This window comes from Lolium perenne, chromosome 3 (assembly GCF_019359855.2).
Source record: "Lolium perenne isolate Kyuss_39 chromosome 3, Kyuss_2.0, whole genome shotgun sequence".
NCBI classification, from domain to species: Eukaryota; Viridiplantae; Streptophyta; class Magnoliopsida; order Poales; family Poaceae; genus Lolium; species Lolium perenne.
Genome location: NC_067246.2, coordinates 188,615,358 through 188,633,837, shown reverse-complemented (window position 1 = coordinate 188,633,837; position 18,480 = coordinate 188,615,358). Strand labels below are relative to the sequence as shown.

Here is an 18,480-nt window from a genome sequence, read left to right as displayed (position 1 = left end):
ATAGTCTCCATGATTAAACATGAATTTGTTTCTGACTCATCCAATTTGAGTAACCTGTCTTACAGAATAACATTTTACAAGAAAACTTGGAGAACAACTAAGAAAACTGAAAAACTAGTAGGATTGCCTGCACCTGTTCTATTTAACCTTGATTCCAGGGAGGATTGGTCAGTCACGGAAGGTGCACTGAATGCATACATAGAGGGAGGAGGCCATCGTGCAAGAGACAACACGGAGGAGGTCGAGGAACACCTCGATTCGTCATCCGATGCAGCAAGTTCTTCGCATCAACAAGTTGGGCATGAGGAGCCTTCACGCTTTTCTTCTGCATCGGGACCTTACTATGAATACGCCATGTATGATCCACCGGCGTGGAACCCAGACCCTCGCTGGGGTTGATCTCCACTTAGGACAAAAGCCTAAGCTTGGGGGGAGGTATACCGGCATCACTCATTCTTTGCATATTATGGTTGCTGGATACTTGCACATACTTGTTTAGTTTCTTTAAGTGGTTTTCTAAATAAGAGGGAGATGATATTTGGGGAAGTGCTGCCTGAAAACAGATTCTGGACTGTTACTAAAAAAATTCGTGCGCACAGCCAGAACGTTATTTTGAGTTGCAAATTTTTGTGCATGTTCCCCAGGTTGTTATCTAACTTTCATTAGTTGAACACTTTTCGAACTGAGCAACGGAAGGTTTTTTTAAAAATCTATTTCTGTACTGCTGTCAGGTTTTGGCAGATTTCTGCCATCCTGCTTTTCTGTGTTTCTTCTAGTTTTCATTCTCTTGTTTTTGCTTTGTTTCTTTCCTAAAACACAAAAAGACCAAAAATATTTCTGTTGTTTCTCTTTACCATTTGTTATTTTGGTTTCTTGCTTTCATCTTGCTTTATTTGCTATCGTTGGTTTGCTATAAGAAAATCCAAAAAGATTTTGCTTTGTTTGCTTGTTTCCTTTTGTTCTTGTTTCCAATTCGAAAACACCAAAAATATTTGCTGTTCTTCTTTGGTTTTGTAAAGTTCATTATGGAGTTCAATGGTCTTCGGTGGTTGGAGCTTGGTTTTCATTCCATATTATTCAAGCTACACAAGTGAAAAAGCAATAATGACGATCTACGACAATCTGATTGTGGTGAGAGGCTGGTATGAACTCTATTTGTTTTCATTTTTGTACATATACTCATCCATGTAAGCATGCTTAGTTGGTTCATGTGAGGTATATGTCATTTAAGAAAGTCTAGTAGTTCTTGTTCTCTCTTGATTAGCTCCAATTTATTAATATGAGTAGCATGTCATAAATATTTGCTTGCATTGCTTTATTCATAGATAGGTATGACATTGTGGTATCCTCCTCTGAATAATTCTTTTGAATCAACTTGGCACATGCTCACGCATGCATATGACTGAACCAAAGTCAATTAAGCCTCGATGATTTACTTCACCTCAGAGTTCTTGTATCACTTTTATGCCTCTGTTAATTTATTTTGCTGCAAGCATGATTATGACAGTTACTGCTCTCTTGATTGTCGCTTACCAGTCTATTGCTAGCCTTCACTTGTACTGAGCGGGAACGCTGCTCGTGCTTCCAAACCCCTGAAAACCAAGTTGTTCCAAAGTGTCCACCATAAATACCTATGCATGGCATTTCAAACCATTCCAAGTAAATTCTCATGTGCTACCTTTAAAACCTTCAAAATGCTTCTCAATTTGTGTTTATGTTTTATAGCTCATGAGGAAGTATGTGGTGTTTATCTTTCAATCTTGTCATTTACTCCGAACGGACTTTCACAATGGACTAGTGGCACATCCGCTTATCCAATAATTTTGCAAAAAGAGCTGGCAACGGGGTTCCCAGCCCCAATTAATTAACTTTCATAAATTTACAAATAGACACTCCTCCATGGTATGTGATTGTTGGTCAGCATCCGAGGATTCGGTTACCCATGGCTTGAGAAAGCAAAGGTGGGGAGGAGTGTCATCTAAATAAAACTAAAATAAAAAGGCACTCCTTCATGGTATGAGATTGTTGGCAGGCACCCGAGGATTCAGTTAGCCATGGTTTGTGAAAGCAAGGTTGGAAGGAGTGCCACCTAAAAATAAAATTTCATGGGAGCCGCTCTTGAAAGTCTGGTTGATGAGGTAGTTAGAGTACCCATTATCATTCGTTGACAACAACAAACACCTCTCAAAATAGTTTTACTCCTGTCTTTAGAAAAATGAAAAGCTCTAGCACATGTTAATCCCTGCTTCCCTCTGCGAAGGGTCAATCTTTTACTTTTACATTGAGTCTCCATCCTTTCTTTGAGCACTTTCTTGAGAGCGCAACTGTCATTCTTAGTATAATATGCTTATCCCAAAATGTGATTAATTGTGGTATAACTTTGATGCTTTTATCTTTGATAAATCTCCACTTCCATTCTTTCCATGACCCTCAAAGGCGCCCAAGAATTTATGTTTTGCTATACAAACACGGGCAAGCGAGATACCACTTTATCATATCCTTTTATGAACATTGCAATCCTGCTGATAGACATGATTCATGATGCTTATTATTAATTTGTTGGTACCTTTTCCATGATTGATATAGCTATTAGATGATTTTATTTGCATGTATCTTATTATGAATTGCTTAAGTACTTGCCATATCATGAGAATATTTATATCATATGAGCAAATGTGTTCGTGAAAGTTCTTTTATCGCACTCAGTTGTTAACTGAATTGCTTGAGGACAAGCAATAAGCTAAGCTTGGGGGGAGTTGATACGTCCAAAACGTATCTACTTTCTCGAACACTTTTGCTATTGTTTTGCCTCTAATTTGTGTATTTTGGATACAACTAACACGGACTAACGTTGTTTTCAGCAAAACTGCTCTGGTGTCTCGTTTTTGTGCAGAAATCCAACTTTCAGGAAAATCCTCGGAATTTATGCGGAAGGTCCTATTTTCCCAGAATATTGGCAGAGCCAGAAGGGCAAGCCAGGTGGGGGCCCGAGGGCCCCACACGCTAGGCCAGCGCGGCCCAGGAGGGGGCGCGCGGCCCTAGTGTGTGGCGGCCTCGGCTGGCCCCCGACGCCCTCCTTCGGACTACTTATTGCCTTCGACCTAAAAACGCACGGGGGATAGTCGAAGTCGCCAGAAACCATCCAGTACGCCGCCACCGTCGCAACTCCGTCTCGGGACCAGAAACTTCGTTCTGGCACCTCGCCGGGATGGGGAATTGGAGGAGATCATCGTCATCATCACCACCGACGCCTCTCCATCGACCAGCCATGTTTCCCCCATCGATGTGTGAGTAATTCCCCCGCTTTAGGCTAAAGGGGATGGTAGGGATTGGATGAGATTGGTCATGTAATAGTCATAAGATTGTTAGGGCATGGTGCCTAGTATCCGTAGATGTTACTTTTATGATATTGTTGCAACTTGTTATGCTTAATGCTTGTCACTAGGGCCCGAGTGCCATGATCTCAGATCTGAACATGTTATTGATTCATGAAGATATTCGTTGTTTATGATCTTACCTGCAAGTTGTATACACATGTTGCTGTCCGGAACCCGAGGCCCCAAAGTGACAGAAATTGGGACAACCGGAGGGGAAGGTGGTGATGTGAGGACCACATGTGTTCACGGAGTGTTAATGCTTTGCTCCGGTACTCTATTAAAAGGAGTACCTTAATATCCAGTAGTTTCCCTAGAGGCCCGGCTGCCACCGGCTGGTAGGACAAAAGATGGTGTGCAAGTTTCTCATCGCGAGCACGTACGACTATATATGGAACACATGCCTATTGATTGATTAGTACTTGGATACCATTTTATTATTATCTGCAAATGCCCTGCTTTGATTGTTACATGAGTTTCTCTCATCCATGCAACGCCCGTTCATCCATCCCTGTGCCTACAGTATTTTAATTCTGCTGTTTACTATAATCACTACTGCTGTCTTTGTTACTCTGCTGCTGTTATTTCACTACTGCTACTGCTATAAAACTGTTACTACTGATAAACTCTTGCGAGCAAGTCTATTTCCAGGTGCAGCTGAATTGACAACTCCGCTGTTAAGGCTTTCAAGTATTCTTTGTCTCCCCTTGTGTCGAATCAATAAATATGGGTTTTACTTCCCGCGAAGACTGTTGCGATCCCCTATACTTGTGGGTCATCAATGACATGTGGGACCAACCTGCCAACAGCGTCCTCATCGTTTCAAAGGGGGTAGGAGATCAAAAGAAAAAGGAAAATAGCCAGAAATTAGGGGTGAAAAATAACTACAAGAAAGGAAACTTTTATTGTTCGTAGAGGATGACATGCGGGACCCATGAGCCAGCAGCTTACTCAACGTTTCAAAGGTGGCATGAGATCGAAAGAAAAAGGCAAGTGACAAAATATCAGGAGACATAGATAATCCAAGAAAAGAAACTTTATTGTACATAGAGAATGACATGCGGGTCCCATTTTGCAGCAGCGATCCCAACGTTTAAAATGCGGCTTGAGATCAAAAGAAAAAAGAAAGTAGCCAGAAATTAGGGGTAAAAAAACTCCAAGAAAGGAAAGTTTTATCGTTCATACAGGCTGACATGTGGGACCTATGAGCCAGCAGAGTCCTCAACGTTTCAAAGGCGGCAGGGGATCAAAAGAAAAAGGAAATAGCCAAAAATCAGAGGGTGAAAAAAAACCAAGAAAAGAAAGTTTTATAGTATATAGAGGATGACATGCGGGTCCCATGATCCTGCAGGTTCCTCAACATTTCAAACGTGGCATGAGATCGAAAGAAAAAGGCAAGTGACCAAATATCAGGAGCCAAAAATAATTTAAGAAAAGAAACTTGATTGTACATAGAGGATGACATGCGGGCCCCATTTAGCAGCAGCGGTATCACCGTTTGAGAGGCTGCACGGGATCGAAAGAAAAAGGCAAGTGACCAAATATCAGGAGCCAAAAATAATCCAAGAAAAGAAATTTTATTGTACATAGAGGATGACATGCGGGTCCCATTTTGCAGCAGCGGTCTCAACGTTTCCAAGCCGGCACAGGACCAAAAGAAAAATGAAGTAGCCAGAAATCCAAGAAGAAAGATTTCAATTGGGGTGCATCTGGACATCTGGGCCTTCGAACTATCCTGATCGGCCTTTTGACTCGTACAATTTCAGCCCACTCCAAAACAGGAAAGTTCGGAATTTTCTAAAAAAAACAGGAAAGTCCTATGCTTCGCAAAAACAAAAAAACAAGGAGATTCAACATATAAGTTTGTTTATGTAAAAATAAAGATTTAATTTATCCGTTTGAAATAGCTCAGAGCGCAATACACTATTTATTGTCTGCAAAATAATCAAGATATCACATGTTTGTTGTACGGGGAGGCTGACATCGGGGACCCATGAGCCAGCAGTGTCGTCAACGTTTTAAAGGCGGCAGGGGATGGAAAGAAAAAATAAACCGAAAAACTGTTGGTAAAAAATCCAAGAAAAGAAACATTTTCGTTCTAAGAGGATGACATCCGGGACCCATGAGGCAGCAGCATCCTCAGCGTTTATTGTTCATAGAGGCTGACATGTGGGACCCGTGAGCCAGCAGCGTCCTCAACGTTTTAAAGGCTGCAGGAGATCGAAAGAAAAAATAAGCCAAAAATCGTTTGGTCAACAAAATCCAAGAAAAGAAACATTTACCGTTCTGAGAGGATGACATGCGGGACCCATGAGGCAGCATCATCCTCAACGATTCCAAGGCGGCAGGGGATCAGAAGAAAAAAAGGAAATAGCCAGAAATTAATTAGGGGTTCAAAATAAATCCATCAAAGGAAACTTTTATTGTTCATAGAGGATGACATGTGGGACCGACCTGCCAACAGCGTCCTCATCGTTTCAGAGGGGGCAGGAGATCAAAAGAAAAAGGCAAATAGCCAGAAATTAGGGGTCAAAAATAACTCCAAGAAAGAAAACTTTTATTGTCGTAGAGGATGACATGCGGGACCCATGAGCCAGCAGCTTAGTCAACATTTCAAAGGCGGCATGAGATCGAAAGAAAAAGGCAAGTGACCAAATATCAGGTGCCAAAAAAATCCAAGAAAAGAAAGTTTTATTGTACATAGAGGATGACATGCGGGTCCCATGAGCCAGCAGGTTCCTCAACGTTTCAAACGTGGCATGAGGTCGAAAGAAAAAGGCAAGTGACCAAATATCAGGATCCAAAAATAATTCAAGAAAAGAAACTTGATTGTACATAGAGGCTGACATGTGGGACCAATGAGCTAGCAGAGTCCTCAACGTTTCAAAGGCGGCAGGGGATCAAAAGAAAAAGGAAATAGCCAAAAATCAGAGGGTGAAAAAAAACAAGAAAATGAACTTTTATAGTACATAGAGGATGACATGCGGGTCCCATGAGCCTGCAGGTTCCTCAACGTTTCAAACGTGGCATGAGATCGAAAGAAAAAGGCAAGTGACCAAATATCAGGAGCCAAAAATTATTCAAGAAAAGAAACTTGATTGTACATAGAGGATGACATGCGGGTCCCAATTAGCAGCAGCGGTCTCAACGTTTCAAATGCGGCTTGAGATCAAAAGAAAAAGGAAGTTGATTGTGCATAGAGGATGACATGCGGGTCCCATAAGTCAGCAGCTTACTCAACGTTTCCAAGGCGGCAGGGGATCAAAAGAAAAAGGAAATAGCAAAAAATCAGAGGGTGAAAAAAATCCAAGAAAATAAACTTTTATAGCACATAGAGGATGACATGCGGGTCCCATTTTGCAGCAGCGGTCCCAACGTTTCAAATGCGACTTGAGATCAAAAGAAAAAGAAAGTAGCCAGAAATTAGGGTGCCAAAAAAAATCCTAGAAAAGAAAGTTGATGGACATAGAGGATGACATGCGGGTCTCATGAGCCAACAGGTTCCTCAAAGTTTCAAACGTGGCATGAGATCGAAAGAAAAAGGCAAGTGACCAAATATCAGGAGCCAAAAATAATTCAAGAAAAGAAACTTGATTGTACATAGAGGATGACATGCGGGTCCCATTTAGCAGCAGCGGTATCACCGTTTGAGAGGCGGCAGGGGATCGAAAGAAAAAGGCAAGTGACCAAATATGAGGTGCCAAAAAAAACTCCAAGAAAAGAAAGTTGATTGCACATAGAGGATGACTTGCGGGTCCCATTTAGCAGCAGCGGTCTCAACGTTTCCAAGGCAGCAAGGGATCAAAAGAAAAAGGAAGTAGCCAGAAATCAGGGGGTCAAAAAAAAAATCCAAGAATAGAAAGAATTTTGTTCATAGAGGATGACATGCGGGACCCATGATCCTGCATCGTAAACGGCTCGATCGGAGAGCGTTGAACGAGATGGCGCGATCGAGAAAAAAAACAATGCCAGAGAGGCTGCCATCTGGGCCCTACATCCCTGGGCGGTGCGGATTTGCGTTAACTCGGCCGGCGAACCCGAGATTTCGAGATGCACCACGTCCCGGGCCACCATACGCGACGTGTTGGCCATTTTCGTCGGGCTAGGTGGCCTCAAAAATGAGAAAAAAAAACGTTTTGACATGCACAACGGAGAGACCAAAAATCGTCGGCCATGGTACACGGCGCGACTTCAACTTCGTCGGCCATGGCAACTTTTCTTGTAGTGTTAAGCATATCGACAGAGCCAGCAGCGAGGAATCCGACGCTCTGGCAAACATTGGATCCATGTGTTCCCCCATTCCATACGGAGTATTTTACGAAGTTATCACTCAACGATCGATAAAAGAGAAAGCATCGGCACCTCCAAAATCATCGGCTGACGATTCAGAGGCAAGCTTACGGCAAACTGTCGAAGAATCTCCACCTCGATTCGCATAGCAGGTCCTCCTCCTCGAACCCATGTGGACCAAACCATTTTTAGCATACTTAATAGAGCAGCAACTACCAGAGGATCCGGTGGAAGCCAGGAGAATTGTGAGACGGTCAAAAGCCTTCACCGTGGTCAACGGGGAACTCTACAAACGTAGTATCTCTGGCATCTTTCAAATATGCATCGCCATCGACGACGGAAAGGCCCTGCTACGCGAGATACATGAAGGAACCTGTGGGCACCATGCAAGCAGCAGGGCCCTCGTGGCGAAAGCTTTCAGAGTAGGGTTTTACTGGCCAACGACAGCATCGGACGCACAAGACCTGGTCCTAAAGTGCGACCCTTGTCAGCGTTTTTCACCAAAACCGCACGCCCCTGCAACAGATCTGATGACGATACCACTCGCGTGGCCCTTCGCACAGTGGGGACTCGGCCAAGTTGGACCGCTGCCGAGATCATCGCCTAGGGGTCACACGTATCTACTGGTTGCAGTCGACAAATTTACCAAGTGGATCGAGGCTGTACCTATTCGAAACCAGAAAGCCGAAACCGCTGTCCAATTCTTCAAGGGAATAACTTGTCAATTCGGCATGCCTGACAGTATCGTCACAGACAATGGAACTAATTTTGATTCCAAAAAATTCCGGAAGTTTTGCGATGACGGTGGCATTAAATTAAAATTCGCTTCGGTGGCACATCCCCAGACCAACGGCCAGGTCGAAAGGATCAACGGTCTAATAGGAGATGGCCTCAAGAAACGCCTTACGGGTGCGGCTGGAGCTTGGATCGAAGAATTGCCATCTGTGCTTCGGAGTTTGCGCACTACACCCAACAGGTCAACCCAGTACACCCCGTTCTTCTTGGTATACGGAGCCGAAGCAGTTTTGCTAGCCGATGTTCGATTCGAAGCCCCTCGGGTGACCGCGTACACGGAAGCTACTTCCAACAACGCGCTGCAAGACGCCGTGGACCTGCTTGACGAAGCTCGGGACATTGTCTTGGCAAGAACAACGGTGTATCAGCAGGCGTTAAGAAATTATCACAGTCGACGAGTACGCAATCGAAGCTTTAGTGTTGGAGATATGGTACTGCGATTGAAGCAAGAGAGACCCCTGAAGCTCGAATCTCCATGGGAAGGGTTGTTTATCATCACTAAAGTGATACCAGGGGGAGCTTATCGTCTCAAGAATCCAGCATCGGGTCAAGACGTCGAAAATACATGGAACGTTGCACATTTGCGACGGTTCTACGCATAGGATATAATTATCCTCCTCTTGTTATTTGGCAACTCCTAAGCTTGTCTTATGTTATGAATAAAAAAATTTGATCGGGTTTTCTACCTTTATTGTTCCATGCCTCATTATCCGAACAAATTGTTCGGGGCCCTTGTCATTGGCTCTTACTCCCATCGGGAGCGCAGGCCAGAAACACGCTCGCACAGTGTGATTAATTAAATACTCCCATCGGGAGCTAAGGTTAATGACACACAACAACCCATCCAAGTCTCGAGAAAATACGCGAGTGCTGCAGTCGATGGACGTACTATCACAAACAAGGCTCAAACCGGTGCACCGCGTGACGAAGCCAAGCGCTTAAGGGCCTGTTTGGTGTGGCTTTTGGAGGCTTTCCACCAAAAAAAGCTGCCCAAACGAGCCAAAGGGCTCGGCTGCGCGGTGGGCTTTTACAAAAGCCACACCGTTTCCTTCAGATGGGGAAAAGCACCTGAAAGGGTGCTTCCCGAGCTTCCCCAACCGAGCCGCGCCCTCTGCTCGTTCTTTTCCCCTCTTCGCCCTGCTCGCCTCCCCGCGCCTCTGCTAGGGTTCGTCGCCGCCGCCGCACATCGCCGCCGCCACACGTCGCCGCCGCCGCACGCCGCGCCTCCCTAGCCGCCCCCGTCGCCTCCGCTCCCGTCCGGTCCTCCTCGACGCCCAGGACCGCGCCGTCCGCTCCTGCTCGACGCCCAGCACCGCGCCTCCCCAGGACCGCCGTCCCCTCCTCGACCCCAGGACCGCGCCGCCCAGCCGCAGTTCTCCTCGACCGCCCCAAGACCACGCCGCCCAGCCAATTCAACAGTTTACAGCCAGACAGCCAGCTGGTTTGCCAAAGACTTCCACTCAGAAAAGCAGCTTCTCCTAGACAACAGCTTTTCTGCACAGCACCCACAGCTAGCCACAGCCAGCCACAGCCAGCCACACCAAACAGGCCCTAAATCCCTCGATTACTCGATGGGTGTCGCTCTTACAGAACTTACGCATCGACTCTGCAATAAACTTGCAATTACAACGGAGTCGTCGGGTGAGCAGGCTGACTTGATCACTCGGCCGCCCCCGACAAGAAATTATTAATCGAATTAGCAAATTCACCAAAAGTACATGATGTACGAAACACACATTAAATTCACATGAGATTATCCCTTGCAGGTACAAGGTCATTACATACATATGAATGCATAAATTCATGGCAGGTTTCCCTGGTCCTCTCGGGCCTTCAGATCCCTCTCAATACCTGTTTCCATCCGAGAGATGATTGTATATGCAGGATTTCTAGCAATGTCGTAATATTGGTCTAATCTCCTATTGGCGTTTGCTATGGCCTCCAAATCTAAGGTCGGATGACACGCTAACACTGAAGCAAGAGCAAGTTCAGCGCCAGCCAGGAGCTCTTTTCGTACCAATAGTCGAATCCTTTCAGGGGTCTTGAATCGAGTAAACAGAGCAGATAAAGTTTCGGGTGCTTGGTCCAAAGGAAACAGGGTTCTCCAGACCATCGAGAGATGAGCATGGAACTTGTCAAAGTAATAGTGCACCTTCTCTGCTCGATCTTCAAATTTGGCCACGGCAACAGCCTTCGGTCGATGGGACCACAACTCATGCTTCGGGTGAGCGACATCGGTCATCGCTTTGATCTTTTCATGGATCCTCTTGTTTTCATCTGATTCGTCAGAGGCTACGACTGTCGAAAGGCAAAAATCAGCTAAAGGATATTCAAGCTTCGGTAAAAATCGATGGATGGATAGACACTTACAGCTCAAGCTTTCAGTAGCGACACGGAGACGGTCGAGAGCGTGTTGTTCAATTGCAGTCGCAATCTCACTTTTTCTTTTCACCAACATTGTCATCTCGTGAAGGGTGGTAATGTCTTTGTTCAATCGGGATATTTGATCACGTAAACGACGAACAAGATCGGATTCATCGCTAGCCGAAGGATTTAAAGAAGGATCGGCACGAGAAGAAGACGAAGGAATCTGCAGCACAGTTCTCAGTTCAGAATAACATTAATAAAAAGTCCCATCGGGAGCGCTGGAGCGTATATGTTACATTCAAAAGATTGTTGGTGCTGGCAACAGAGCCAGAATAAAACAGGATTGGGTTAAACTGTATTAGGCCTTAATTACAACTGACGGAGCAACTATTCATTCAAGGAAGAGCTGATGATGAGCCAGGGGCAGCTTCAGACGCAGTTTTGGTCTTCGCCTTGTCAACCAGCTTGAGGAGTTGATTAGCATATGTTACTGCCGATTGTTTGAAGGGCTCAAGATTGATTAGGCAATTGTTGTCATCTACAGGCAATGCCTTAGACAACTTTTCTAGCTCAGAGCCCAGCCCATGACCCATTAGTAGCTGGAAAGTAAGTACCGCCCCAAACAAACGGGAACGACGCTTTTGTACCTCCACAGGCTCAGAAGGGTCGACGAGGAAAGCGTCTGCCATCTCGCCAAGAGTCTTGTCCTGCTTCATCTTCGGGAAAATCATCGAGAATAACCTCGACAATGCTCCCTTGGTTCTTTGCAAAAGTCCAAGAACTTGGATGTTGGACTCGGCAGCGAGTGGCAGGGCATCAGACATGGAATCCTCCCGAAGCTTGCGGGCCCGATTGATGGTTATATCGGCAGCGCCTGGAAGAAGATAGTTAGCAACCTGAAGGAAAGTAATGGAAAAATAACATGCACCGAGGAACTTACCCAATAAATTTGCAATGGATTCACGGATGACGCCTTCTTTTTCATCGGCTGCGACCGCGGCTTCGCGTCTAGCATCCTGCTCATCCTTCATTTTTTGCTTCAGTTTCTTCAGTTCATCCTTCAGCGAGATGTTCTCATTTTGAGCATTGGCTGCAAGCCTATTGGCCTCCAGTACTTGGTCAGCCGAAGTCTTGATGGTCTTCCGAAGATGAGCATTTTCAGACTCCAGACGAATGAATTGATCAGCAAAATCTGCCACAGCGTCAACTGTGGCATAAATCGGCTGCGAGGCAAAGGTCAAGAAACCTCAGTCGAATATGGAAATCCATAAAAAAGAAGAAAGCCAAGTCGGATAAATCATTTACATGGTCGCGGGCAGCCGATGGAACGGGAGCGTTGCCAGAAGGGATAACCTTCGACACCGGGATCTTCTCCACGGCCGTCCTTGAGGGCGGCGTTGGTTTGGCAGGCGAAGGATTTGACTCCTTGGCTGACTCAGACTTCCCAGAGAATAACTTAGCCCTCTTTGCAAGAGGAACATCGTCATCATCATCGGAGCTGCTTGAAAAGCAAGGATGATCAGCATGCAGAATAAAGAAGGATAGTTACGAAGAGAAAAATAGATACTCACAGGTCCAGGTCATCCTCGACAGCAAAGAAGCCTGTCGAACTTTTCACAGCAGGGGGAGGCGATGCGGTTTCATCGGCATCATTATCTTGCCCGCTAGGGCTTGATTCAGCCGTTGTGATAAGGTCCTCGTTTATCCTCTTGCACCGCCTGCTCCTGGTGAGAGCATCATCCTCGGGAGCTTCGTCCTCCTGGACGTCGTTGTCCTCAAGAATATGCTGGGCATCCTCAGTCTCCTCAGAGTCATCATCATCATCCTCTGGTTCCACACCACTTTTGGGTGTGGGAGGATAACATTGAGCCACGGTGGAGGCCTGTCGACAGGAGAAAAATTAGTGAAAGATCGAAAAGCAGCACAATGATAGTAATAAAAGCAAACACAGTAAAGGCTACCTCAATCGGGAGGTGTTTGAGATAATATGGAGAGCGGGCAGAAGTCAGGAAAATAATGTCCTTCATGCTGTAGTAAGTAAGACGCCGTACTTCATCGCGAAGATCTTCATCCGACAGATCGGCAGAGCTTACTCTCGACGTATCATCCTTCCCGGTGTACATCCACAATTGGTGGGGCCGAGAAATCAGTGGCTGCACCCGACGTCTCAGGAACACTGAAACTACCTCAGTGCCTCACATCGTCAAGCCTCCTGCGTTCTTTAGGTCAACAACTTGCTCGAACAGCTTGTCGGCTATGGCGCTTTCGTCGGGAGACAGGGTGTTTCGCCAAGATTTCTTCGGCTGAGCCACCAGGACATCTTTAAACAGAGGAAGGTTGGAATGCCGCCCAGACGCTGGAGTGTCTCGCAGGTAGAACCATTTGTGACGCCAGCCCTGGACAGATTCTTTCATCGGGAAGTTGAAGTAATCAACTTCCTTTCTAACAACGAAACCAACGCCACCAACGACGGGGGGGGGGGGGCATTGTTGTCATTGTGACGCTTGACATAGAATATTTTCCTCCAAAGACCCCAGTGGGGATCAATGTCAAGGAAAGCTTCGCAAACAGTGATGAAGATGGAAAGATGGAGAATGGAATTTGGGGTCAGCTGCCAGAGCTGGATCCCATAGAAGAAAAGAAGAGAACGAAGAAATTCGTGGGCAGGAAGAGAAAGCCCGCGAAACAGAAAGGCGACGAACATAACAGTAAAGCCCTTCGGGGCTTTGGGCGAGAGGCTGGACCTGGAAGACGAATGTCGTCGTCGGACGGGGAGATGAGGCCGAGGGTGTGCAGCTTGTTCACCTCGCGGTTGGAAATGGTGGGGGCGCCCCAATCGCGGCTAACCTTGGTTGCGCCTGAGGCGCTGGCGCTCTTCTTCTTGCCCATGACGCCCGGAGTTCTTGAGAGAAGGAACAAAGGTGAAAAGAAAGGCTGGGGAAGAAGATGAGCGGTGTGGAAACGTAAAAAGTAAAAACAACGGGAAGACTCCCTATTTATGCCACGGGATTGATGGGAAATCGTGGCCATAACTCCAAAGACATCGTGGGAGGTGGACGAGATCTAGTCGTACACGTGTCGCTCTAGAGGAGAACGGAACCTGCGGCCCATTATTCCCACGATGTGCGAAAATCGAGGAGGCGCCTCGGTCAATGCGCATGCACTGGTCATTTCCTAAAAACTGCCCGCGCTGAACTAGGGTGGCCCCGTCAGGTCACATCTTGTCAATCAAACCACAACAGTGATTGTGTCATCAGTGACGTCGTGAAGCTCGCCGGAAGCATCCGAAGAAAAACCAAAATCATCGGGTGGTCAACTTAAGTCTACGCACGGATTGCGAGCATCCGCACCTAGACTCGGGGGCTACTCCATCGGGAGCGCTGGACGCGCACCCGATAAACATGAACTCGAAGATTTTCTTGCGAAGAAAGGCGTGAAGAAATATCTATTATCTATTATATATTAAAAGTAGATTACGGGTTAACCAGAAAAAAGATAAAAAGCTAGAAATTCCCACAATAATTAGAAACATCTGGCCTTTTATTTGGTAGAACAAAAATCTATAGCCATTAGATTAGACGTACGTGAAAAATTTACCCACCTATGCCATTACAATGGGAATAACGTCTCAGGTATCTCTCACGGTTTTCTTTTATTTCCCCCTTTTCTCCACAACATGGCCGCCACCTCCAGGATCATGGCGTCTTTGACATTGACACCAAGCAGCTAAAGCCTGTATATAGCAAACCCCAATCCAATCTCTTATGTAGGAATCACTGATCTCTTGGTTGCCATCTTCAACGCCGGATCATTTTTTATCCCTGCATGGCCAATCCTGATATCTTCTGCTAGAATTGCCGTTCGCTTGGTTACCGGATTGATCCCTGCATGGCCGATCGTTCTGTTGCCAAGCTCAACGCCGGATCATTCGTCTAAGCTGGAACCGCACTAGCTAATGCATTACCATGTGTATGTGCAAAGGCATGCACCGTCAATTCTCCATGCTGAAATTCCAATCTATGTGGTAGATCAGGTATCAAGGCAGATGGTAATTTTTCATTATTTTAATCTAAAAGGAGTTCCTGAACATGGAATCATCCATCGCCAATAATTTATATATACTACTTACTTTGTAACCGCATAGTCTACAAGTTCCAGTCAACTTGATACGTACTCTCCCCTCACATGACTTGCTTGGTTGATCTTTGTCTATGGCAAATTTTGGCATTATATAACTTAGGTTAGGGTACCAATTCTGGTAGAAAACCAAGCGGGGGCAGTTCTATGACTATTCCCAGTTCTGGCATCAAACACCTTACTTACCAGATTGAAATTCTCAACTAAAAATTTGCAAATGGCAATAAATTAATATTTGGTTTTTAAAGAACCAGGCATGAGTGCAATGTAAGATTGGAGTGTTTAGTTTGTATAAGAAATATAATGGCCACATAGAAGTGCAATGTAATCCAAAACTTAATTATAGGTTTTTGACACTTATAAGATAGAAACTCCTGTAAGTATTAGTACAGATGGAATCCACTTTATGGTTTCTATACATCTTGAGAGGAAAAATACTCAACTTTATGGTTCCATGTCTTAACTTGATTGTTTCTCAATGTTCTAGACAGTTCCTAGCATCATTCCCGATCTGGAGAGCTACACCACTTCACCGGTATCAAGGGGAACAATATGTAGGCGCTCAAGGAGGCAAGAACATGATCGAAGGTGACAGCACCGGTGATGATGTACTACTCCCTGGTAAAGTAATCCGCTTCATGTTATCTGGTATATATCAGAATACTTAGAATACGTTAATGCATCTCTAAGTGAAATTCCCCTGTTTATTGTCAGAATAGAGAAGAGCAACTAAAATTTCTTGCAGTATCATGATACTGCTGATATAAAACGCATTCTTATCTCAGCATAAGAGGATCAACACATCCCAGTAGGCTTGATGCCAAACACAGATTTAATTTTCAATCTACAATATTACGTCCATTTTTTCCTGAGCAAATAGCACCGTGGTGATTGGGACCTGCTGGCATTCCCATCTCAGTTTTGCGTACACTATAGTTATGATGGTTTTCTCATAGATTGATGGGATGAGGCTCCAATGGCAAACAAGAGTATCAACGGGAACAATATGTAGGCGCTCAAGGAGGAAACATGGTCGGAGATGACGCCACGAGCGGCCAAAAGGAGAAAAATGATGATGTACTACTTCTTGGTAAAGTAGTCCCCTCAATGTTTTCTGGTACATATCAGAATATTTAGAATACATCTCTGAGTAAAATTTCCCTGTTTAGTGTCAGATTAGAGAAGAGCACCTACAAGTTCTTGCAGTGTCAGGATACTGCTGATATAGAACACAATCATATCTCAGCATACGAGGATCAAGACATCCAAGTAGGCTGGATTTCACAAGCAGATTTAATTGTCAAGCTGCAATGTTATGTCCAGTTTTTCCTGAGCAAATAGCGCTATGGTGAGTGGGAGCAGCTGGCATTCTCATCTCAGTTCTCACATGCACTATGGTCGTCTCAGAGATTGATGAGACCAGGCTCCAATGGCAAACAAAATATGCTTTGAGGCTCTCAGCATAACCTTTAGGGGAGACATTTAGGTATAAAAAATGAGAACATCAGCGACAGACCATCCGGTAGAATGACAATGGTTCTAGGAGGGGACTTCCGCAAGATACATACAGTTGTACCAAAGGAAAGAATACACAACATAATCTATCAATTTAAAGGACATATTTGACAGATGATATAACACAGAGAAACAAAAGGTCGCAAAATTTGCGGACTGAATTCTCAATATTAACGATGGAACAAACACATTAGCAGAAGGTGAAGAATGATAAAAATACCAAGTGACATACTACTGGAAAAAGGAAATGATCCGAAAAGGGTAGTCGTAGAAAGCATATAACCAAATTTGAGGGAGAGGTACTGCCAGCGAGAATACTTAGAAGAGCGGGCAATAATCTCATGTTCAAGGAACAAAACAGACTGGGAGATAAATGAATATATAATGGATCAACTTATATACTGGTGAAGAGAAAACTTATCTAAACTATGACGCAGTATGCAAAGCAACAACCATAAATGGTGAAACAAGATATGCTACACCCAATGGAATTTCTAAAATCCCAAGTCATGAGCTAAAATTAAAAGTAGGTCTACAAGTGATGCTCGCCTTTCTAAAATATAATGATAGATGAAACTTTTGAAGTCCTGAAAAAACATTCAATTAAAATCCATGCCGTATATATATACAATTACAAGTGGATGCACTATATGGTAGGATGGATATGATCTACTACTCTACCAAAATATAAGAAACGTGCATCATGATTTGATGTAATAAGCTTAAAAAACATGATTTCCTTTCATCATAATGGGATTGGGCAAGTGTACCCCTGACCTCTGTAAGAGGATGACTAATATTGAAAATTTGGTATATTTATGTATGATATTGTGATATGAGAAAAAAAGGCCTACTAATGCTATGACTATAGAAATCATTTACTTTCCGAGATAACTTGCTGAGAAACTAATTCTATGGTGCATGACGAAATGGGAAAAAAAATTATGATCTATGTATACAGATGACCTGATGACGAAAGCTCCCTGAAACTAGGAGCACAATACAAAGCCGAAACTAAGATTGGACCAAATCAATAATATGAGAGGAAGAAGAGACAGCATAGCACCGTCTGGTATCACACTAGAGTGTATTGGTACATCCATTGCAAAATCGAAGTAGAAAAAAATACATAGGCTGGTACTAATTCATGGCAGCGTTCTACATGATTCAAAAGAACAATACGCACCAGGACCTCTGTCTTCTCCAAGTAGACGGCCGACGGCCTACGCCACCAGCCCCTCGCACTCCTGGACAGACCCAAGATGCCTGACCCTCTTCAGCTCGGACGTCCGCCATGCTACTCCAACAGCAATACCTCAGGTTCCATTTGTAGATTTGTGGGTGAGGGAGAATATGAGGAAGCTGATTTAGCTGGATACCTAGGACAAGCGGAGACAACCAGAATTAGAGGATTCCTGTGAGCGGAGGCAACCAGATTTGGAGACAAGCCCTGGAAAAGAAAAAGGAGCAATGGGGAAAAATGAGGATGTCTCACGGAAAAGAGTTTAAGAAAATAATACTATTGTTTTTTTTTTGGAACAACCCACTTAATCCCAAAGTAAGACACCGTTAATAAATACTGCACGAGACACGCAAACACATGAACTCCATGACCATATTTATGTATTATTATTGTTAAAATAGTACTCTCTTTATTTAAAAATAGGCGTCTTAACTTTTTTTAGATACGGATGTTGAATATTGAGACGTCTATTTTTAGATATAGACAAATTCTAGATATAGATAAAATTAAGACACATATTTTCAGACAGAGCGAGTAATACTTTCTTTGATCCATAATAAATGTTCAAGATTGTATACATCGGGTTAGATATATTTAAAGAATTACAGCTGATTTTAAAATATTACAAGGTTAATACTTATCTTCATACCAAGCTTTATTAAAAAGGTAAATTAATTGAAAATAATAGTAATTTGACCACTCAATCCTAGGATTCAGATAAATGTCTACTATTTTTTAGGTTGTTGAGAAATGACTCTG

General features: G+C 44.2%; 2 long non-coding RNA genes across 2 annotated transcripts; one reads left to right on the top strand and one right to left on the bottom strand.

Moving 5' to 3' along the window:
• Positions 1-14,499: 14,499 nt before the first annotated feature.
• Positions 14,500-16,044, top strand: LOC127342891 (uncharacterized). Its single transcript, XR_007876935.1, has 3 exons — positions 14,500-14,859; positions 15,451-15,584; positions 15,920-16,044. It is a non-coding gene; the product is annotated as an uncharacterized lncRNA (long non-coding RNA).
• On the bottom strand, positions 15,289-18,078 carry LOC127342892 (uncharacterized). Its single transcript, XR_007876936.2, has 2 exons — positions 17,665-18,078; positions 15,289-15,608 (listed from the first exon to the last, which is right to left on the bottom strand). It is a non-coding gene; the product is annotated as an uncharacterized lncRNA (long non-coding RNA).
• Positions 18,079-18,480: the final 402 nt, after the last annotated feature.